Genomic DNA, 22,401 nt, shown 5'->3' with positions numbered 1-22,401 from the left:
CTCCTTGGCAGCCAGTCTTCATTGGTGGGAGACGGTGTTCCTCAGAGACAGCTTGTCTGCTGTCTCTTCAAAGCTTCCTGTATATGGGAAATGAAAAGCTCCTCTCCGCATCCTGCCTGCTCCTTGCCAGGCTGGTCCCTGACCTTCCTATGAGGTTCCAGGAGTCTGTGACATTATCTGCCAACTCCCAGGAAAGGCTCCGGACGATGGCGTGGAGCCCTGGAGATGATGAATATGCAGCAAGAGGTGCCGTGCCAGGTAGGGAAGCTGCAGTGCCGCTGTGAGAGAGTGAGCTGGGCCAGCTCCACAGGCCAGACAGTGCCAAGACCTGGCAGGGATGTGTGAGGTTGATTCTGAGCAACCTTGGTGAAGGCCTGGCACGGGTGGGCCTCTTTCCCACCCTGAGGAGTTAGGAGTCTCCATATTCGGTCTGGATTCTCCGATGTTGAGGATTCAAGAGTTGCACATCCCCGTGGCGTCTGATCATTCTCAGTAGCTACAGTAAAACTATCCAACGTGGCCATTAACTCTGCCCATGTTCAGCACAGACAGCTTGCAACCAGCTGTTCTGGTACTATTGGCTCTGACCCTACAGTGAATCTGATAAGCCCCTAGTGGCCAAAGAAAGTTGAGAGCAAATTATGTTTGCATCCCTGACCTCTGAGGCTGAGGATGATATGTAGAGGTGCCTGGTCTGTTCATTTGCCTGCAGGCAGAACTGGACATTAGGCGGCCCGGACCAATGAGAATCTAAGTCTGTTTTCTCTGGGACTTAGAAACCTTTGCTCATTAAGGACAGTCCACGTGTCTGTCTTCAGCATCTAGTATTCTTCAACCTGGACACAATTCCCACCTAGAGCTCACCCATATTCCTCCAGCTTCCATTAATTCTTTAATTGATATTTTGGGGATGTGGAGAAAAGAGCCTACCACACTTTGCATATAGTCTGATGCTGGGGCCTTCTCTAAAGGGCTTTTAGAACTAAGTGTAGATCTCCCTTCCAAAGGTAGGCTCGGTGACATCAGATCGCTCTCTTACAGTGGGCTCTGGTGTGAATATTTACATTGCAGAAATAGGCAAACACAGTCAACAATGCTCCTCACCTGTGATGGTTACTATCGACTGTCAATTTGACAGGATTTAGAGTTTCCTGGGAGACAAAGTTCCAGGCACACCTGTGAACACTTACCTAGAGTGTATTAACTGAAGAAGGCCACTCTGAATGTGGGTGACACTGAGGTCCAGAACTGAATACACTGGGATAATCAAACAGCTCAGACATCATCTCTCTCTGCTTTCCAACAGTGGGTGCAGTGTGACCAACTGCCTTGAGTCCCTGCTTTATGACTTCCACGTCATGATGACTGACTGTACCCTAAAACCGAACTGTGAGCCAAAGCCAACACTTCCTTCCTTTGGCCTCTGCTTCAGTATTTTGCCACAGCGTGAAGACAGCCCCTGCACTGAGATCAGATGCTATCTGCTAAACTGGAACTAGCATGAAGCTGGTTATGCACAGCCATGGTCCCTCACAGAGCCTGGCTGAGCTTGACCCTTTGTGTGCTTCATTTGAGTGCCTTTAAGCAAAACTCACTCACTGAAAGGTCTGTGATTCCTAATAAAACAGAGGTGGTGGCATGAATCCTCCCCTGACACATACACATAGGACTTCTTACAAAGCAGCCACATGTAGACCCCATGTTGATGGAGTGAGGCATACACATTGAACGACCAGGTTGAATGGCTCTGCATTTTCCTTCTGAGTCTTTAATGCAATCTCACTATTTGAGTCAGATTTACCAGCCAGAATATACAGTTATGTGATCTGACTTCAGGTTGTCCAATTCAATTTGCAGAGGATTTACGAAGCACGTGCTCAGTGTGCACTCTGTTCTAGGCTCAGGAGCCAGTGAGAGGAGGCTGTTATGAACAGTATCAGACCATCACTTCTGTTCCCAAGTAAATATGATTTGACTCGGAAGATAAGCATGCATGTGGAAAGTTCAGGATCAATATGAATGCTACAGCTGAGGTGTGCTTGAGGGAGTTTGAGTGATCATGAAACATGGTGGTTATTATTCAGGGCTCTGAGGTCAGATTGCCTGTGTCCAAACTCCAGACAGCCACTTAGTAACTGCATGGCCTGGGAAGGGTTGCTGTATTCTCCCCTTGCCCCCAGCCTTCCCCACCCCAACTCAGATTTCTCCTTCTTTGGGGAATTGAGCAGTTGTCAGATTCAATGTGTATTTGTGTGTATAAGGCACTGTGACTGGAATATAGTGGAAAATAGGGTTTTTTTCCCATATCATCTAATGTTTGCCGTTTTGAAAAGGACAAAACCAAGGTCCAGAAGTGGGAAAATGACTCTTTACCAATTAGTAACAGGTCAAAGATTCATGGCCAAAGCTAGTTTTATGGGTCAGTATAGATGAGGGCTTGGGCTATGATGATAGTTATATAAATATGCCACCAACTCTCAATGTGTTTACAAAAATCTAACTTGTTGTTTATGCAAATTTGGATACAGATGAAGTGAACTTACTCCGATCTGTGGTGACCTCATCTGGACTTCATGGTCTCTGAGGACACTACAGGTACAGATGGAGGTATAGACAGCCCTTGAGTACTTTGGTCTATTGATAAGCAGTGATATTGTCACTATACAAAGGGAGTCTGGGAACACTGGCTGATATAAGGCTGTTCAACTAGTAAATTAACCACCACATGGATGGTACAGGAGATGTCACAGGGCAATATATGAGGAAGTGCTTAATAATGGGACAGATACTATACATGACAGTTTGGGATAACATGTCTCAGAGGCAGGTTTAGGCAGATGTGATAGGAGATTAGAAATGCAGATGTCTTGGAAGGAAAAGGGGTTGAACAACCCTTGTGGATGGGGAAGTACTAGCTCAAGACATGAATGAAATGTAAAAGGTCAGACAAGATTGGGAGATGAGGCGAGATGGGGACAAGCCTCTCTTTCAATAGCACTGATGGGTTCTGGCTGTAGGGAAGGTCCTGAGCATCCTAATGATTGTGGCTTTGCCAGCCTCTTCCCAAGGGCTCAGGCAGGGTGCTGCTGTGGTCTCTGGTGATTCCCTATGGCCAAAGCCTTGGCTCCTGCCTTTTCCCTTTGCCTCCATGTGAAACTTCCACGGAGGCCAATCCTCCTCTCCATTCTGAGACAAAGGCTTCACAGTGGAGCTCACTGTAGTGGAAAGAACACTGGATGCAGAATCATTAAATTAAATACAATTTCCTTCTCTTTCCTCATCCATGACAACTGCTGTGACTTTGAGCAAGAATCTCTCAGTCTCTGGCCAGTGGTTCTCCTTGGTAAAATCAAGTTTCCCTAAACTCCCTTATGGACCTGATTCTCTCTCCGTGGGTTTCTCGTAGCCATCATTTATAGCATGGGGTAAAAAATCTCTGGAGGGATAGTCTGGGACTGTCCTCTGGGTACAGATCCAGGGAAAGAGGATTTGACCAGGGGTAGAGCAGCTTAGAGGGTGAGCAGGATTGAAGATGGCATATGCAAATCTTTGGTGAGGGGCCAAGCTTACATCAGAGTGGAGACAGGACAAAGAGGCAGCTGGAAGCTGGGCCCAGCCTCATAAATCTCACAGTGACATATCAATCAGTCAGTTCAATCAGTTGCAACATTTTTTTCCTTTAGAAATAAATAAAGATGAAGGCAGAAGATACCACACAAAGAGGAGCCTCAGAGCAGCGTGGAGAGTCACACTGCCACTGGGGCTGGAGCTGGCTTCTGATTTATGGAGAGGCTGAATTTGATAAATCAGGGACTGCGATCCAATGGGTTTAGGCTCTTGTTTCCTAAATGGGAACTTAATGTTGTTCGCTCATTCATAGGTAGGATGCCACACCAGCGAGCTAATATATAAATCTGTTCTTTACAAGGGCTTCCATGTTTGTTTTTTGGAAAGCAAACTTATAAATCATACTCATCTCAGATGGAAAGTTCTTTGGTATAAATTGTCACCATCTTCCTATAAATTTCACATTGAGAACCCTGCCTGGCCCATCAGACCTCACACATTTAGAGTGGGTGAGCTTGTAGTAAAAGGGCTGGCTCCTGATTGGGAAAGTTGGGGTGGGGGGAGGAGTGGGAGGAGGTTAGGGGACTTCAGAAGTAATCTGCTCCTCATTTAGCCCTGGACTCTTTTTATATTTATTTATTCATTTTATAGCCTATTGGTTTTGAGAGTCCACTGATTAAAAAACAAACAAACAAAACTCGAAGTCAATAAAATATGCAACTAGAGATGGGGCTTGTTTATTAGGTAATTTCCAGTATGCCTCCCTAGGGGAGGCCAGAAATCTTCACAAGCAGCTGCAGCCAAGGCTAAAGCTAGGTATGGCTTGAGTTCTACCTCCTGTTAACCCTTGGGGTTCCTCAAGTTTCATAGCCTCTGGGAGTCTGGGTTCTTGACTCTCACTTTTGCTAAGGACTAGCTCTTTCGTCCCATGCCTGGGAGTCCTGTAGTTACCCCCCCCCCAAAAGAAGCTTAGAAATGTACTTCTACTCCAGGAGCGCACACATTCATCTTCCTCCCTCCTTTATTTTTAGCCTTCTAACCAATAACACACAAAGATGAACATGTATCTATTTTTCTGTGTATGTATGAGCAGAGGGGTGTGTGCATGCATGTGGGAGGGGTGTGCACACTCGTGTATTTGGAGGTCAGAGGTCAACATAGCTTATCTTCCCTAGTCTCCACATATTTTTTTTTAAAGACTCAGTTTCTCATTTAACCTAGAGCTCACAGATTTCTCAGAGTCTAGACTCTGGAATGTCTCTTCAGTGAGCTCCAGGGATCCTTCTGTCTCTATTTCCCTGCTGCTGGGATTATAGGGGTTGCCACCACATACAACTTGAGTTGAGCGACAGAGATTTGAATTCAGGGTTCACATTTGTGAGGCAAACTTTTTACCGACAGGGCCACCTCAAGGCTCCCATGCCCCCTTTTAATTTTGTGGTTCTTAGTGTTGAACCTGAGACCTAGTGTGCTCTAGCCAAGTACTCAGCAACCGATCTATTCCCCACTCCCTTATTTTTTATTTTAGGATGTGGTCTCATTACACAGCCTTGATCGCACTGCAGGCCAGAAAGGCTTAGAACTTGTGCTCCTCCTGCTGCATCCCCCTGAGAATCATGAGTAGGATTCCAGGCTTACATATCAGACCCTACTTCTATTCATTCTTCTTCTCCCTCCCTGACTCATCTCATGTAGCCTATGTTGGCCTTGAACTCCCTATATTGTTGATGATGACTCTGAAGTTCTGATCTTCCCATGTGCTAAATTTTCAGGTGAGTACCCCCTGCCACTTATCTACTAGGTATTGACTCTAACAGACTGTGTGCGTGCCAGTCAGACATGCTAAAAAACGGAGCCACACACCCCTGGATGTGAAATGAGCATTCCAAGACCTATTTGGAGTATAGAGTGAGTATAGAGTGAGGGGCAGCCAGGAAGGTGGAATTTTCCCTTGGGGTGGGCTGCCCATTGGCTGCTCACAAGCACAGGCAACTCCTTCTGTTGCCTTTCCCCCACTTCCCCTTCAGCCACCAATTCTGAGATGGACACCGTCCTCCAGAGCCTTCTGAACCCAGACTCACTTTTCCAAGAGGCGTTTAGTCCCAAAGAATGTCTCCATTGAGGTGCTGAAGAGGTTTCATTTGAGCTACAGGGGTTCAAATCAAACCCCACTTAACACACTAAATGGGCTTCTGAAAGGTTGCAAGTGAAATGGTAAAATGGGGCCAAAAAAAAAACCCAACCACTTTTAAAAGCACCGATAGAGTTTCCATTTAAAGCAATCTTAGGATAAATTCTTTTGCAAAGAATGGCCCTGGTCATGAACAGCAGATGGGCTCTGTCTTTCTTTTGGACATTTCCACATTGATAACCATGCCGGGCCAGGCATGAGTGTGTGTGTGTGTGTGTGTGTGTGTGTGTGTGTGTGTGTGTGTCTGTCTGTCTGTCTGTCTGTCTGTCTGTGTGCCTGTGTGTGTGTGTATGTGTGTCTGTGTGCCTGTGTGTCTGTGTGTCTGTGTGTGTGTCTGTGTGTCTGTGTGTGTGCATGTCCATGTGCATCTATGCCACATGATTTTCACGTCGCCATCCTTTGTAGGTCCTGTGTTATCTCTACCTAAGGGATGAGACTGAAGCACAGAACAACAGAGTTGACAGATAAGAGACAGCAAGATGGCTTACTAGAGGTCATACTCAAGCCTTCGTCTGTTTAGAATTGCTTTTTTCCTTTGCTTTGTGTCTAAAATGCCGTACATTTTTCCAGTTTGTGCACTCTTGTGCTAGCCAGTTTTATGTCGATTTGACATAAGCTAGAGAGAGTCATTTTGGAAGAGGAAACCTCAATTGAGAAAATTTGCAAGCCAATGGAGTCATTTTCTTGATTGATGATTGATGTGTGTGTGTGGGTGTGTGTGTGGGGGGTGGCTATCCCACTGTGGTGCCACCCCTGGACAGGTGGTCCTGGATGCTATCAGGAAAAAGCTAGAAGCAAGCTAGGAGGAACACTCCAGTAAGCAGCAGCCCTCTATGACCTCTGCTTCAGTTCATGCCTCCAACGTCTTGCTTGGTTTGAGTTCTTGCCCCGATTTCCCCTAGTGGTGAACAGTTACCTGAAATATAAAAGGAAATAATCTGCTTGCTCCTCAAGTTGTTTTCGGCTATAGTGTTTTATCATGGCAGTAGGAACCCTACCTGAGACATCTCTGTAACCTCAAACCGTTTCTTCCTGTGTTCTTTTTTTTCTAGTCATGCCCAGTCCGTCTGCTGTCTGGTCCCATGGAATTGCCCACAGTTTCAATCTTCTAGTTTCCTCTTCTTCCTGTTTTGTCTCATTCCCTGCTGTTACTCTCCTCCCAGCGCTGTCCTGAGTTGGCCTCCCTGTGCTGTATGTCATTCTTATTTACCTTTAAGAGATAGTTAGGATGGCCTATGGCAAGGACAGCATTTGACAGAAGTCCAGTAGAAAGCAATGAGGCAAAGCCTGGAGACATTTGGGGGAAATTGCAGTTAAGCAGAAGAAACAGCAATGCCTCTCCCCAGGTACGCGTTGACCTGGAACATCCCGTGCCTCGGCGGCAGCTCCATCTCCCTCCATCGTTTGTGCCAGACCTTGGGTTCGTCCTCAGCCTCCTTCTCTCCCTGATTCTGCTGCATTCTCTCCTGTGATGTCCCTCCGAGGATGCCCTTGCCTCACCCCTGCTTTATCTACTCTTTCTGTTAGGCACTGCAGCCTGGTGCTCTCCCTCTCTGTTGCTGGCATTGTCCCTGACAGACCCAGTTTCAACTTTATTCACCTGAGTGTCCAGAGAAGTCTCTAGCTTTCTGAAAAACGAATCTCTTTCTGTCCAGAATTATCAACTTGATCAATGCTTTGTGTCCTCTCGATAGCCACTTGGAGATGGAGCTCTAAGAATTGGAATCAACCTTGGGCTTTGTACAAAGCACAGTCATTGTCAGTTCTGGGGATCGGGCTGGCTGGTTTTGTGTCAACCTGACTCAAGCTAGAGAAATCAGAGAGGAAGGAGCCTCAGTTGAGGAAATGCCTCCATGAGTCCCAGCTGTAAGGCATTTCTCAATTAATGATCAATGGAAGAGGGTCCAATCTATTATGAGAGGTGCCATCCCTGGGCTAGTGGTCCTGGGTTTATAACAAAGTTGGCTGATAAAACCAGGGGAAGAAAGCCAGTAAGCAGCTTGGCATTGCTTACCCTCCATGACCTCTGCATCATCTCCTGCCTCCAGGTTCCTGCCCTGTTTGAGTTCCTGTCCTGACTTCCTTGATGAACAGCAATATGCAAGCATAAGCCAAATAAACCCTTTCTTCCCCATCCTGCTTTTAGGTCATGGTGTTTCATCATAGCAATAGTAGTCTTAGTTAAGACATGGATACAGGAGCATATGAGATTTAGCCTCTGCCTGGAGGGATGAAGTGGTCATGGGAAGAAAGGCACAGAGAAGGATAACTTCATCTCAGCAGTTGGCAAGGAGCTGGGGTCTTCATATGGAGTTAACAGAGCTGAGGAAGAAGGGTTCTACAGTCTTATGTCCCTCTAGAGTGTGGAACAACGTGCCTGCACTCAGTGGTGTTTCAGAGAATGGTTATTTGATTTGGATATCTCCTTAGTGGCTCTTGTGTTCAAAGCTATCTAAAAATATTTGAGTGGTTTAACGCAACTTAGGTGTATATCTTTCAGGTGCTTTTGCGTGTTCCACTGTGAGCTAATGGCTGATTGTTGACATATTACTCTGAAAATATTCTCACAGTGATTGATGTATTCCATGTGTACATTTTGAACTCCTAAAGGATTTCTCTCTCTTATTCCCTTATCCTCCAGGGAACAGGGGACTGACTGTCAAACTAAACTCCTGTCCATATTTATATATCAGAATAAAGGAGCCAGCCTTCACTCTACTCTCTGTCATCCATGTGTTGACCACATCTAAAGTCAAAATCCTTCTGTGCAGAATAGAAGGATGGAGAGATAATTAACTACTATTCTGTAAGATCTCTTGAAAATCAACAAGTAGATGATTGTCATCACTTATCTGTGGCCTTGGGCCCACTGAAGCCTCTTAGTCCAGTTTCCTATAGTATAAAATCTCACTTATCTTCAAAGGCTTCAGTGAGGCAAGTTGTGTTACACTGGCTACCCAGAGCTTGGCACAGAATCAGAATCAAATGGCATACGGCCTTGTAACTGATTCCACACTCACTAGACTAGGTTTCTGAGACAAAGCTAATTAGGACAATTTATTCATTTTCTTACTAAAAAGAATAGCTAGGCATGGTGACTCCCACACAGGATATCAACTTGAGAGGCCAAGGCAGAAGGATTGCTATGAGTACAAGACCAGCCTGGGGTATATAGTTAGTTCCAGACCAACCTGGAGACAGAGTGAGACCCATTCTCAAATAACTAAACCAAGTAAAACCATACCCCCAGGTGAAAGATGATTCGTGAGCAGTGTTAGGAGTCAGTAAACAGGATAAATGGAGAACGTGAAGGCAGATCTGGAAGCTTCCTTGGAGGAGATGATGTTTCTTCTGAGACTTGGAGAATAAATAAGTTATCCAATAACAATGGAAAGGACAGGTAGAGGAAAATGTTCTGGAACAAAAGGAGTGACTGCTTTTCAACACAGTAGCGTCCAGTGTAACATGAGAGAGTTGGGTTAAATTGTGTATCAGAGCAACAAAGAAAAATGAAGACACTTCTTTCTTGAAGATGTTCAACAAAGGGATGGGTACAGCAGATGAGGTTTGGCTCTGCAGATGCATTGGGGATGGATTCAGGGCGGAACATTGCAACAGAAATACACAGCTCAGTAGCTTTCCAACCTAAAAAACCCAGTGTAACAATCTCCAAGAGAAAACATTCACTGAGGCCAAAACCATAAGGCAGCATTACTCCAGGGAAAGCAGAGTCTTGGGGAGATATCCTTTCAGGTGGACACCTGAGACGCCCCTAGTTATACAACGGTGACTCTTGGGGTGCCTTTGGTGGGTCTCTGTATTCTAGGAGAAGGACCAGAAAACCCATGTTAGAGGCCAAAGAGGCTGATGGCCAGAGCATGAAACGACTTTTCTGAAGGTTCTGCAGTTATCCAGTAAAATGACTTCTGGGTCAATGCATTTCCCTATGAGATTCTAAGGCTTCCTTGAGTGTTTCTGTCATGAGCTTATCTGGCCTTCTTTCTAGTATGGCTGACTTAGTAATTTTCCATTTGTGTCTGCCTGTCTATACAACTGGACAGAAAAGCAGATTGTTCATGTGTACTGGGGACAGAACTTTTCCTTAAGAGAAGAGTGAGCTTCTAACTTAGTTTCCATGGGATGGGACCCTCCTCTTCCAGAAGAACAAGGTCTCTAGTGCTAATGGTTGGCACTTTCCAATAGGAGTCTTTACAGCTGGCATTGCACACAGGATCCCTGGGACCTGGGCTCTTCTGCTTATACCCTGCCCTAGGCTGTTCTGATGCACAGTAAGTCTATCCCTTATGCTGAGCCACATGGTTTCACTCACAGGATCTTCAAACTGTATTGTACTGTCTTTAATACCCAAAATGTTCCAATGAAGCTGGTGTCTGTACCTCACCCTACTGCAGTGTTTTCCTTCAGTTTTGATCTCTCACTTTAAGATCTATCTTCTTGTCTTACTAGTTGGCATTTTCACTTGCTACTAGCAGTAAAATGGCAGGCACCTTGGTGGGCAAGTTCTTGGGGTTGCAACAGAATCCCTTCTTGCTTCCTGTTTCCTCTTGCCTTCCTCTGACAGGACCCTTGTCCCCCAGCTAGTCTGCCACAGACCTGTTTTCCAGTGCCACCTGCATGTGACCAAAGCCCTCTGAGAGCTTCCTGGGGAGAAGGTGGGTTTAGCCAGCTTATCTCTCTTCTCATATCAACACCTCCCAAGGGGCAAGCATATCTCACTCCATTGTTTCACCTGTTACATCCCAATATTAACATCATATAAGTTCAAGATGAAGGGAGGGTTGTTTGTTTGTCCACTGTTGCTCAGAAGACCTAGAGTGAATGAAAGTTTCTACTAACTCTTTCACTTTTTCTTCTGCACCATCCTTTCTGGTCTTACCTCTTCCCTCCCGAGTCGTCTTCTGTTTTCAAGGCCCATCCCTGGCTGGAGACCTCTGTTCTGCTGTTCCATCTGCTCAGCTGTCTTTCCTCAAAATGGCTCCAGGGTTTGCTGACCAGTTTTATGTCCATTGTCATTGTCAATATAATGTCATTTCCAACCACCCATTTAAATTGATGACAAGCATACTTCCTATTCCAGATTTAATGTATTTTAATCAGAGACAATTTTCATTGCTGACATACTATGTAGTTTATTGGTTTACTTATTCGGTGTCTTCTAATTGTTCTAAAGCTCATGAGATCAGGGTTTGATGTTTTTATTCCTAATTGTAACTATTAACCCTGGATTCTGAGCAAGAGAGTATCAGCCATAGGGTGGGTGTTGAATGAACAATTGCTGAATGAATACAGTAGTCACACTGAGTGTTAACACAGACTCCAAGCTTCCTTCTTGTCAGAATCCAAGCTTCCTTCCTGTCAGGATTCAGGCTTTGTTCTTGTTAGGCTTCAGGCTTCCTTCCTGTCAGATTCCAAGCTTCCTTCCTGTTGAGCTTCTGGCTTCCTTCCTGTCAGATTCCAAGCTTCCTTCCTGTTGAGCTTCTGGCTTCCTTCCTGTCAGATTCCAAGCTTCCTTCCTGTCAGGCTTCAGGCTTTGTTCTTGTCAGACTCTACACTTTCTTCCTGTCAGACTCCAAGCTTTCTTTCTATCAGATTCCAAGCTTCCTTCTTGTCAGGTTTCAGGCTTCCTTCTTGTCAGACTCCAAGCTTCCTTCCTGTCAGGCTTCAGGCTTCCTTCCTGTTGAGCTCCTGGCTTCCTTTCTGTCAGACTCCAAGCTTCCTTCCTGTCAGGCTTCAGGCTTCCTTCCTATCAGATTCCAAGCTTCCTTCCTGTTGAGCTCCTGTCTTCCTTCTTGTCAGACTAGAAGCTTCCTTCCTGTCAGGCTTCAGGTTTCCTTCCTGTTGAGCTCCTGGCTTCCTTTCCTTTAAGCTGTAGGCTTCCTTCTTTTCAGGGTTCAGTTTTTCTTTCCTTCAGGTTCCAGGATTCCTTCCTGTTGAACTGCAAGCTTCCTTCCTGTCAGAGTCCAGGTTTTCTTACTGTCAGGTTCTAGCTTCCCTTCACTTAAATGTCAGCCTTCCTGTGATGATCCAGTGTTTTTTCCTGTTAGACTCTAGTCTTCCTTCCTGTCAGGCTCTGGGTTTCAGTCTTGTCAGGTTCTAGTCTTCCTTCCTGTGGGGGCTCTTGGATTTATTTCTTCCTGTTAGATTCTAGCCAACATTCCCACCAGTTTCCAACTTTCTTTCATGTTTCTATTTCTCAGGGCTCCTGGGAACTAGACATATAAGATCTGGCATGGAAGTGCAGATTTGACATGTTTATTCTTTTTCACACTGGCTTCCTTTCATTTCTTACTAAACCACCTAAGCAGGCAGTGTGTTAAGAGTGCCTTCTTTCCCAGCATCACTTAGTGCAGAAAAATATTTATTAAGGTTTGATGTTGGCAATACATCAAAATCCAATAACCATACCATAGTGCAAACGCACTGAAGGGTGTGAGACCCATAACGTAATCTGCACATCAGAATCACAAAGGCGAATCTATAATTTCATTTGATTTATTTTCCTAAAATGCAGCAATCCCACATGTTGCTTGAAATGATGGAAGCTGGGACAAACAGAAACGCAGGAGATTTATGAAGCTTGTCAGCCAAGTCTTGGGAATCCCTATACCATGCCTGAAAGACAGGCCTGAGTAATTTCCCCTTTTACTGCAGCAATATCTTGTCTGCATTCACCAGAAAGACCCCCGACCTGTAAACAGATTAGCAGGCGTGTTCTCTTTACGAGTGTGTAAATTTCCCCACATTGTGTGCCTCCAGGGTCTTGAGGCTGGGTTTATTGGTGTGAGTAGCCCATTTGAGAGAAAGATTCGGTGTGATCTAGATTTATGCCAAGTGGAAAATGGTGGGCAGCCTGGAAGAATTTGTTTGTTTGTTTGTTTTTGTTTTTTAAATATAAGAGCAGACTTTTTTTTTTTTTGAATAGCAGGCAGGGATTCACTTAAATAAATGACACACAGTGATCTCCCAGGCACACAAACTATGGTTTAAGTGTCAGTGTGGACAGATTCAAACTTAGCAAAGCTGTCAGAAAGAGTTTTCAAGCCTGGGGGAAACATGACTTCTTCCTCCCGTGCTTGAAGGTGCCTCCCTTTCCTAGGTTTGCCTTGTCAACCTCTGGGGTTTGACATACCTCAATAGCTACCCTTCTCATAAAGACAACAATTGCTATGAGTCACCGAAAGCCTGCTCCATAGGGAAGCATGTGGATCTCGCTGAGCATCTAACAGGTAGGGATGCTGTTCTCGGAGGTTTGCAGGAGGTCCTGAAGCTCCAAGAGGTCAACGACAGAGAAAGTATTTAAGATTATAGGATATAATCCAAAGTCCACACTCCTTCTATGTCACTGTGTTAGGCACACTAGACTTGATATCAGTAATGTTCTTAGCTATACCCTTCCAGGGCCATTACTCTAGGATCCATGGATAGAAGGTCCCAAAACCGATATTTCTTGTGTCCTGATCATCCCCATATTTTAGTGCCCACTGAAAATAACAAATTGGGTCTCACACACCTTCGTTATGATTGAGTTCCAGGTAATTGGGCCTTCCATATTTCTGCTGTGTGAACTTGTACCTACTTTCAGTACCTGCTCAGCCCTCCTTCCAGGGTATAACATTCCCTAGCCCCAGATTTGAAAGCTAGGCAATGAATGGTATTTTCATTCCATTCATGGAAAGCTAGGTAGGATGAATGGATGGAGCTTAGACATGTGACAAGGGGCATTTCATGTACCCATTCAGGGTGTCTTCTTGGGCATGATGACATCAAGTATGAGAAGAGAAGTTGATGGGCCCCTATCTGGGGGCCACCCTTGTATCCTTTCTGCAGGGACACAGATGCTGCACTCACTGTTTATGTCTTTTAGTATGTGTCCTCTGCATAGTTGTTCCAATACTCAAAACTGTAACAGTTGGAGGAATCTGAGAATGCAGGAGAATTCACAAGTGGACACATGACCAGATGACATCATGTAAGAACAGGATAGCTCTTCATTTTTCCCACCATCTTCCCTTTACAAACTATGAAGAAATTCCTTTGTATATTGGGGCAGAGCTCTTCAGAACTGGCCCCTACCCTGATACCTTCAATTTTGCCAATCTGATAGCTAGTTCTGGGGGTATGGAAGAAAGACTTCTGGGAGTCTTGCTTCACAACCTGGCACACAGGATCTGCCATTCAGATCACAGGGAGAAGTAGTAGCAGAGGGGACACTTTCTGCAGGATCTGGATCCCACCCCCTTCCCACTGAGCTTCTTGCACTGTTCCTTCTACAGCCCAAAGAACCTGAGCTCTCATGTAATTGTAAATCCTAGCTACAAGGGGCTCCTGAACGTCACACATGAAGAAAAAGGCTGCTTAAAGCATGTGGTATGGAGGTGCAGTCAGGTTCATCCCAGGTGGCCATGTCCTCTTCCTGACTTTCATCTCTCAAATTATCCAGCAGACTCTGCCTCAGCTACTCTAGTTTCTTTAAGAACAATTACTAGCATGTAGCCATTATATAAGGTGATTGGTTTTATAACAACATTTTCATTTAAATATAGCATGTACTTTAAACATATTCACTATATATTACCCATTTCTCTATGTTTTCTCTTCTACCTCACTGGTGTGTGTGTGTGTGTGTGTGTGTGTGTGTGTGTGTGTGTATAGTATGCGTGTGTGCATACCTGTGTGTATTTGTGTGTATGTGTGTAAAATCCAGGTTTCACATGTGACAGAAATGAAATATTTGTGTTTCTGAGCCTGACTTATTTTGCTAAGTACAATATTTTCCAGTTCCATCCATTTTCTGAAAATGACATAATTTCATTCTTTTGTGGGGCTGACCCAAACATACTGCATTCAATCCATTCATCTGCTGATGGACACCTAGGCCGATTGCATAATTAGGCTATTTGTGAATGATGCAGTAATAAATGTAAATGTGCAGGTCTCTTTGGTGGGATGACTGGGATTCCTCTGTGCATGACCCCAGCCAGGAGTGGGACACCTGGGTCACACAGACCTTCTGTTTTCAGTTTTGCTGAGGAATCTCTACATTGATCCCCATAATGTCTGCACCCATTCATATCCCATCAACAGTGAACAAAGCTGCTCTTCCCGATGCCTGCCATGTGCCCAGCCTTTATTTTCACTTATTTCCTGTGTGTGATGGAATCGCAGTGTAGTCGTGACTTGCATTTTCTTCATGGTGAAAGAAGTTGGACACATTTTTCATGCAGCTATTGGCCATTGGTACTTTATTTTCGAGAACTGTTTGTTCATTTCATTTGCCAATTTATTGGTTGAATTATTTTTTTTCCTTTTGGTTATTTCTATAATTTAGTTACAAATCCCCTGTCCAGTGTACAGCAGGTAAAGCCCTCCCCATCGCTTAGGCTGTCTCCTCACTCTGCCGGCTCTTTGCTATGCAGAAGTTTTACCATTTTGCATACTCTCACTTTTCAGTCCTTTGCTATCATTCCTTGAGCTCCCCTCCCCCCCCCAGAGCCTTTTAAGAAAGTCCTTGCTTATGCCCCTGTATTGAAGTGTTTCTCCCATGTCTTTCCCTAGAAGGCTAAGAGTTTCGGGTTTTGCATTAAGGTCTTTGATTCATTCAGAATTGATTTTGATGCAAGGTGAGAGATACAGATCTAGTTTCATTCTTCTATATGTAGATATGCTGTTTTCCCCAGTGCATTTTTTGAAGAGGCTGTCTTTTCTCCAATCTACTCTGTGGATACCTTTGTCAAAATTCTGGTGGCCATATCTATGGTGGTTTACTTCTGATCCTCAATTATATTCCACGGGTCCATGTGTTTGCTTTTGTGACCATGTCACACTGCTTTGTCATTAGGACTGTCTAGTATAAGTGGAAGTCAGGTATTGCTGGACTGATTTCTTTATTGACCAGTCCACACAATCACTTTCAAAATCAATCTCATACTTAGACCATTTTTTCCCACTGAGCAGGCATGTGTGATTTCTTCCATTTTGTATGATTCATCTGTTTATGTCCATGCCATTTTTGGTTGGCAGTCATGACATCTGAAGTGTGGCAGAGGAAATTGTAGTTACCTAATCTGAAAAGAAAGGCAAGACAGGGAATGATATCAATGCTGACAATAAACACAAAGTACGACACTGTGGGAAGATGGTATGTATGTGACCCCAAAGAAACAACCCAGAGCCAACAGCTAAACAGTTACGCTCATGATACCAGGAAACCACAGGGGATGGAAGAACCTCAAATGGAAGAACCTGGGAAAAACCACTTGCCTGACCAGAGACCTGCTATGTCCAGTGAGCAGGTCACTTGGTGAGCTGATCTTGAGCCTCCAGCTCATGCATCGACTGGACCTGATGGCTTTACATCGTCTTTATCCCTGCTGTCCTCACAGAGAGTTATTTCTCCGGGCAGACTGAAACGGGGATCTTTATATTTAGTCTTTGTTGTTATCGTAGTTTCTTTTTTCATTTTGTTCTTTTGAGACAGGGTTGCTCCGTGTGTATGTAGCCTTGCTGTCCTGGAATTTGCTCTGTAGATCCAGCTGGCCTCAAACTCAGAGATCCTTCTGCCTCTGCTTCCCAAGTGCTGGGATTGAAGATATGAGCCACTGCCCAGCTGTTATTTTATTTTCTATGGAGATGGAAATCTCTGTAACTTGACATCTACTATCAGTTATGCTGTACAGTTAGGAAACATATCTTAGGTAGTTTTTCTTCTTTACTATAGTAAAAATGCATAATAAGCCCACATTTAAAAATAATGACTTTTCTGATTATAGAACTTATTTTATTTACTTAGGAGAATCCAGAAACTTCTATAAAATATGAGAGTTAACATAAAAACCACCCATAAGTCCATTATCCATGAATAACTACTGGTAAACATATCTATGCATTTCCTTACTGCCATCAATAAATATTTATTTCTCTGAGGAGAGCACACCTGTAGGGGAAGTTTGTACTTTTCAAGCTCAGAAATAAATGGTAATAGGATCAATGGGCTCCTGGGGAAGTCCTAACTTTATCCAGAATCTTTCTGTTCCTAGAGGGTCTCTGGGAATAGGAGACAGGAGGAGCTGGCAAATTACCACAGGCTCCTGGCTCTTCCAGGTGAGGCACTCAAGAATTGCTTAAGAAGGTGTCCTTTGTGCTGGCTGCTTGTCCTTCAGCTCCAAGATGTTACTCGTGGTCATAGTCCTGTTCTCATCCCTACAGTAGCCAAGGGTTCTCCATGGGGAGTATTGAGGGAGTTGGAGTTGTGTGTGTGTTTATGTGTATGTGTGTCCATGTGTATGCATGTGTGTGTGTCTGTGTATGTATGTCTCTGTGTTTATATATATGTATGTACGTGTGTGTATGTGTGTGTATACATGTGTCTGTGTGTTGTATATATGTGTATATGTTTGTATGTATGTGTATGTATATGTATGTGTGTATATGCATGTGTATATATGTGTTTGTGTGTGTGTGTGTATTTCTTGCTCCCTTACTCACTGAGAGTTTGGCAAGTCCAGGAGAGAGGCAGCTGATTATTTTTAGCCCCTTGTGCATAACAAAAGAATGCTAATGCTCGGTGTCTTTATGAAAGCTCTCGAGTTCATCAGCTTTGCAAAGAAGTGAAATTAAATCAAGATTTAATTGGGATATGCATGTTTTATTCATGCTACTAACCACAGGAGAAGCCAGCAAGCTGAAGGTAAAAAAGAGGGGAAAAAATCTTTTGAAAAGTTGTTTCTCTCTGATTAAATAGAGATAGTTTCCAACTTCAAAGGGAGCAGGCCTTTAATGCATTTTAAATGCTCAACTAGGCTTAGCCTGGCCAGCTCTGCTATGGCTGGGCAACATAAACCAAGGATGCCCTGTCCCTAATGTCATATCCTAGGTTCTAAGACCAGGTCTGGCTCCTGATCCTAGCTTCTGTACTTCAATATGAAGCCTTGAAACAATGTTCTGGGATCTGAGGAGGAATAGGCACAGGCTGGAATACCTGTTGACACTCTGTGAATCTGAGTTCATCTCCTAACATAAGCTGAAGGAACAATAGCTCCAAGGAACAATGCCTCCCCTGGAAAGGGACTCTTATGGAGTATCCAGCAAACTACATCCTGCCTGAGCCTCATGCACCTAACATGTTAGGACAAGAAACCAAAGACCCAGATGACATGGGAAATAGAGAATGAGAAGCCAAGGTTAGAGGAAAGGCTTAAGATGCTCTGAGAGGTCAAAAGAAGTAATACACTGGGAGACAGAGGAAGCCTAGGAGAGAAGATGGGAGAGTGTCTAGAATTTCTGCATATGTAAATTCCTGCAAGTGTTCCAGGCACAGGAGCCCAGAGTCCAGCTGCTGGAGAAGGGATGTGAAGGTGGCTGTTTGGTTGACCATGTCTGTGGTTATGGGAGAGCGTGGAATAGTTATTGGAACAAGGGCACAGAGCTTTAGACCCGGGTTGAACATGGTATAAGTTCTGGAGGTTAAATAAAGATACAATTTGAAAGTGTGCTGGTTAGTTTTAACTATCAACTTGGCACACCACCCCGAACCACCTAGGGAGAGAGTCTTCATGAGGAAGTGTCTATCAAGTTTGCCTGTGGGCGTGTCTGTAAGGGATTGTTTTGAATGTTAACTGATAGAGGAAGACACAACCTCATGTAGGTAGCGTCCTTCCTTAGGCTGGGGGTCTTGAACCTGCCTAGGGGAGGGGTAACCTGTCTGCAAGCAAGCAAGCAAGCAAGCAAGCAAGCAAGCAAGCAAGCAAGCAAGCAAGCAAGCTAGCAGACCCACAGACAGGTATTTCTCTTTTGTCTTGACTGTGGATGTGATGAGGCTGCCAGGGTTTCTGCCTTGACTTCCCTGGAATGGTGGACTGTATAACATGACATTGCCAATTGAATAAACTCTTTCTCTACTAAGTCGCTTTTGGTCAGGATATGTTATCACAGCACCAGAAACAAAACTATAGAATGAGGAGAAGTGACTGTGGCTATAAATTTAGAATCCCGTAGAATTGGAAGAGATTGTCAACTATTTGGTTCAGAAATTGCTTGCCCACGGTACAGCCTTTCTTATGGCGATGGTGCACACTGTTTATAGCCTGGCACTCTGTTCTGAGCCATAGGGAAGACTTTAGTGCTTGAACAAGTGAAAACCACACACACTACCAGATTTGAGCGATCTGGATCCCTTTTTCTGTTATTCTTAAATAATTGAGACCTCAAAGGTATTCCTATGAGGCGAGAGGAACAGGAGCTCATAGCTTTATAAACTCAGTTTCCAAGGGAGAGGGAGAAGACAGCCACCATCTAGGTTTAATTTACCAACTAGAATTTGGCAATTTTGGAGAGTTGGAATGATGTAGATCCAGAGCCGCAATTATTCTGAGATGTGCTAAAAAAGAAAAAAAAATCAAATCTGTTTTTCCTTCCCCATCCTCTGCTCCCAGAATGATGACTATGAGACAAATTATTTATTATTATATGCATTGGCCACAAGCTTTGGCTCATTCCCTGACTAGCTCATAACATAATTAACCCACTCAGACCACTCTTTCTCTACCACTTAGGCTCCTGTCCTTCAGTCCCAGCCTGCTTCTTCCTTCAGGTGTCTTCAGCGTCTCCCTCTCCCTCTCCCCCTCTCCCTCCCCTCCCCCTCCCCTCCCTCTCTCTCTTCCCCCTCCCCTTCCCCCTTCCCTTCCCCCTCCCCCTTCCCTCCCCCTCCCCCTCCCTCTCTCTCTCCCCCCTCCCCCTCCCCTCCACCTCTCCCCCTTCCCTCCCCTTCCCCCTCCCTCTCTCTCCCCCTCCCCCTTCCTCTCTCCCTCCCCTCCTTCTCCCTCTCCCTTTCCCCTCTTCCTCTTTCCCTCTCTCCCTCTCTCCCTCTCTCCCTCTCTCCCTCTCTCCCTCTCTCCCTCTCTCCCTCTCTCCCTCTCTCCCTCTCTCCCTCTCTCCCTCTCTCCCTCTCTCCCTCTCTCCCTCTCTCCCTCTCTCCCTCTCTCCCTCTCTCCCTCTCTCCCTCTCTCCGTCTGTGTGTGTGCTCATACATGCATGTCCTTTTATTCTCTCACTATTTCCCAGAATCCTCTCCCTTCCTGCTAGGGTCTCACCTTCTGTTTCCTGCCTCAGCTTATTGGCCATCAGCTTTTTTTATTGACAGATGATGCTTACAAGAGAGTCTCTCAACAGAGATGTCTAGTCCTCCTAAAGCAGCTATCTACTGCCCAAACCCTGTGTCTGACCTAACGTTCTTTCACCAACCTAAAGCTAAGAATGTCATCAGATAGCATCTGAGACTTACAGCAGAGTTTCCTTGGCTTTACGGTAGCCTGCCTACCTGCTGTCCCTAGCAATGCTTGTACTGAATGCGTTGATTTATGACTGACATTCGTTCTGTGGCTACATAAATTCATATAACCACTTGCAGTGTGGGAGATATGTGTCTTCAGATCAAGTCTGATTGTGTGTTTCCAGGCCATGGTCACTTACATTTGGCTCAGTGGTTAAGAGCACTGGCTGTCTTCCAGAAGAGCGAGGTTCAAGTCCCAGACCCCACGTGGTATATCATAAATATATTCAATTATCTAATCACCCTTTGCTGAAATGACTGTTCTCTCTTTATTCTTTCTTCCTTGAATTGTATTTGTACCTTTATGAACATCCTCCCTACACTATTGTGTGTGTATGTGTATGTGTGGTGTGTGTTTGAGTATCTGTGTGTGTGAGAGTGAGAGTGTGTGTGGTGTATGTGTGTAGTGTGTGCTGTGTGTGTGTTTTTGGTATGTGTGTGTATGTGTGTGTGTTTGTGTATATATATATATATGTGAGTGTGTGTGTGGTGTATGTGGGAGGATTAGTGTGATGTGTGTGTGTTCATGTGTATGTATGTGTGTGATCTGTGAGTGAGTGTTTGCATGTGGTGTGTGTGTGTGTGTGTGTGAGTGTATGTGTGAGTGTGTGTGGTTTATGTAAGTGAGTGTATATGTGGTGTGTGTCTTTGTCTGTGAGTGTGTTTGTGTATGTGTGGTATGTGAGTGTGTATGTCTGTGTGTATCTGTTTGAGTGTGTGTGTGTGTGGTTTTAGAGTCCTTATTATTTCCTATTGGTCAAGCCAATCTAATGCTTATTCTATGTATTCCACTCGATATTTACAATCAGGTTCTTTGTATCTACAACAAAAAGCCTCTGAGGTTTTAAAATATGGAATATGTTGAATCTACTTGAATATAATTTTAAACATTGGTCTTGGATATTGCAGCACTCAAAATCTTACTGATTAGTTACATTTTCATAGATTCCAGTTATCTGCATAGATAATCACACTGTGTGTAAATGAAGGCCATTGTAATTCTTCTATAGGAGCCCAGAGGCATTACCTCCTTTCCCTTTTCTTGCTTTATCCATCAGGCTAGAAAGCCTTCGATGGAAGAGTGAAATGTGCACATACAATCGCACTGGGGAAGCCTTTCACTATTATGAAAAAATACTTAAAGATGTCCTTTATCCACTGTTGGGAGCATCACACAAAGGTCCTTGTGCCCAGAAATCTCCAGAGAAAACAGCAGTGTTAAGCACACAGGATTGTCTTTCCAGTAGGAAAGGTGAAAAACCTGTTCTTCCATTCAGAAAGCTGAGAACTAGAGGTAATTAACAGCCTGGTGGTCTGTGTATCTGTCAGACCAGCCACATCAAGTTTCTATAACCAGGACCAGAGGTAGCTAGTAATCTAAATGACCCGTACAGCCAGAGGCTCCCCCAACCAGGACCAGAGGTGGACAATAACCCAAATGGTCTCTATGCTATCTGTATGACTGAGACCAGGCCAGACCCTTAGGCCCTTAAGCTAGCACCGGTAGCTATCTCTAGAACCCATCTTCTCAGAAGAAATGACATTTACCCTGAGTTGAGTTTCAATGTAATTATGCTTCCTTGTGCAATGGGGATTGTATTACACCAGGAAACCTTTTTTCCAATTATACTGGGCTTAAATGCATTGGGAATAAACCACCTGTTATTAGACTCCCTGAAGTCTGATCCAGGTTGGCAAAGTCCCCCCGCACTGGGTTTTCATCTTACCTCTTTGAAGAGTTTGCATCCCTGCCTGGATACCTACAGGGACCCCCCTCAATCCACTTGAAGAATTTACTTTTAACTAACTGTTTTCCAAGAGATTTTTTTTAAAGTAGAAATATAAATTACATTAGTGAAATGCTTCTTTTTGAACCTAGTTAAAGAAGCAGATGGTTTTTCTTTATATAACATTATTCAGTTTATTTATTTTTGTATATTTATTTACTATCATATATGCCATATTTGATAATAAATATACCATATATATTATTACATATTATATAAAAATAAACATGTTTTATACTATACATATATTAAAGTAAATATATTATATACAAAATATTATATTTTATATTTACTTACCTAGTATCATATATGTCAGCATGCATGAAGAGGTCAGAGTTCAACCTGCAGGAGTCAGTTCCCTCCACCACGTGGGTGTTAGGAATTGAACTCAGGATATCAGACTTGGCAGCAAGTACCCTCACCAGCTAAGCCATCTTGCCAGCCATTTAAAATTTTAAATTATATTTTTAACAGATGGGTTTTCTGTTTTAGTTTGTTGATACAGTGAA

This window comes from Mus caroli, unplaced genomic scaffold, assembly GCF_978045245.1.
Source record: "Mus caroli unplaced genomic scaffold, Mus_caroli_1 scaffold_11, whole genome shotgun sequence".
Lineage (NCBI taxonomy): Eukaryota > Metazoa > Chordata > Mammalia > Rodentia > Muridae > Mus > Mus caroli.
The sequence above is the reverse complement of the archived record's forward strand: the minus strand, read 5'-3'. Positions refer to the sequence as shown.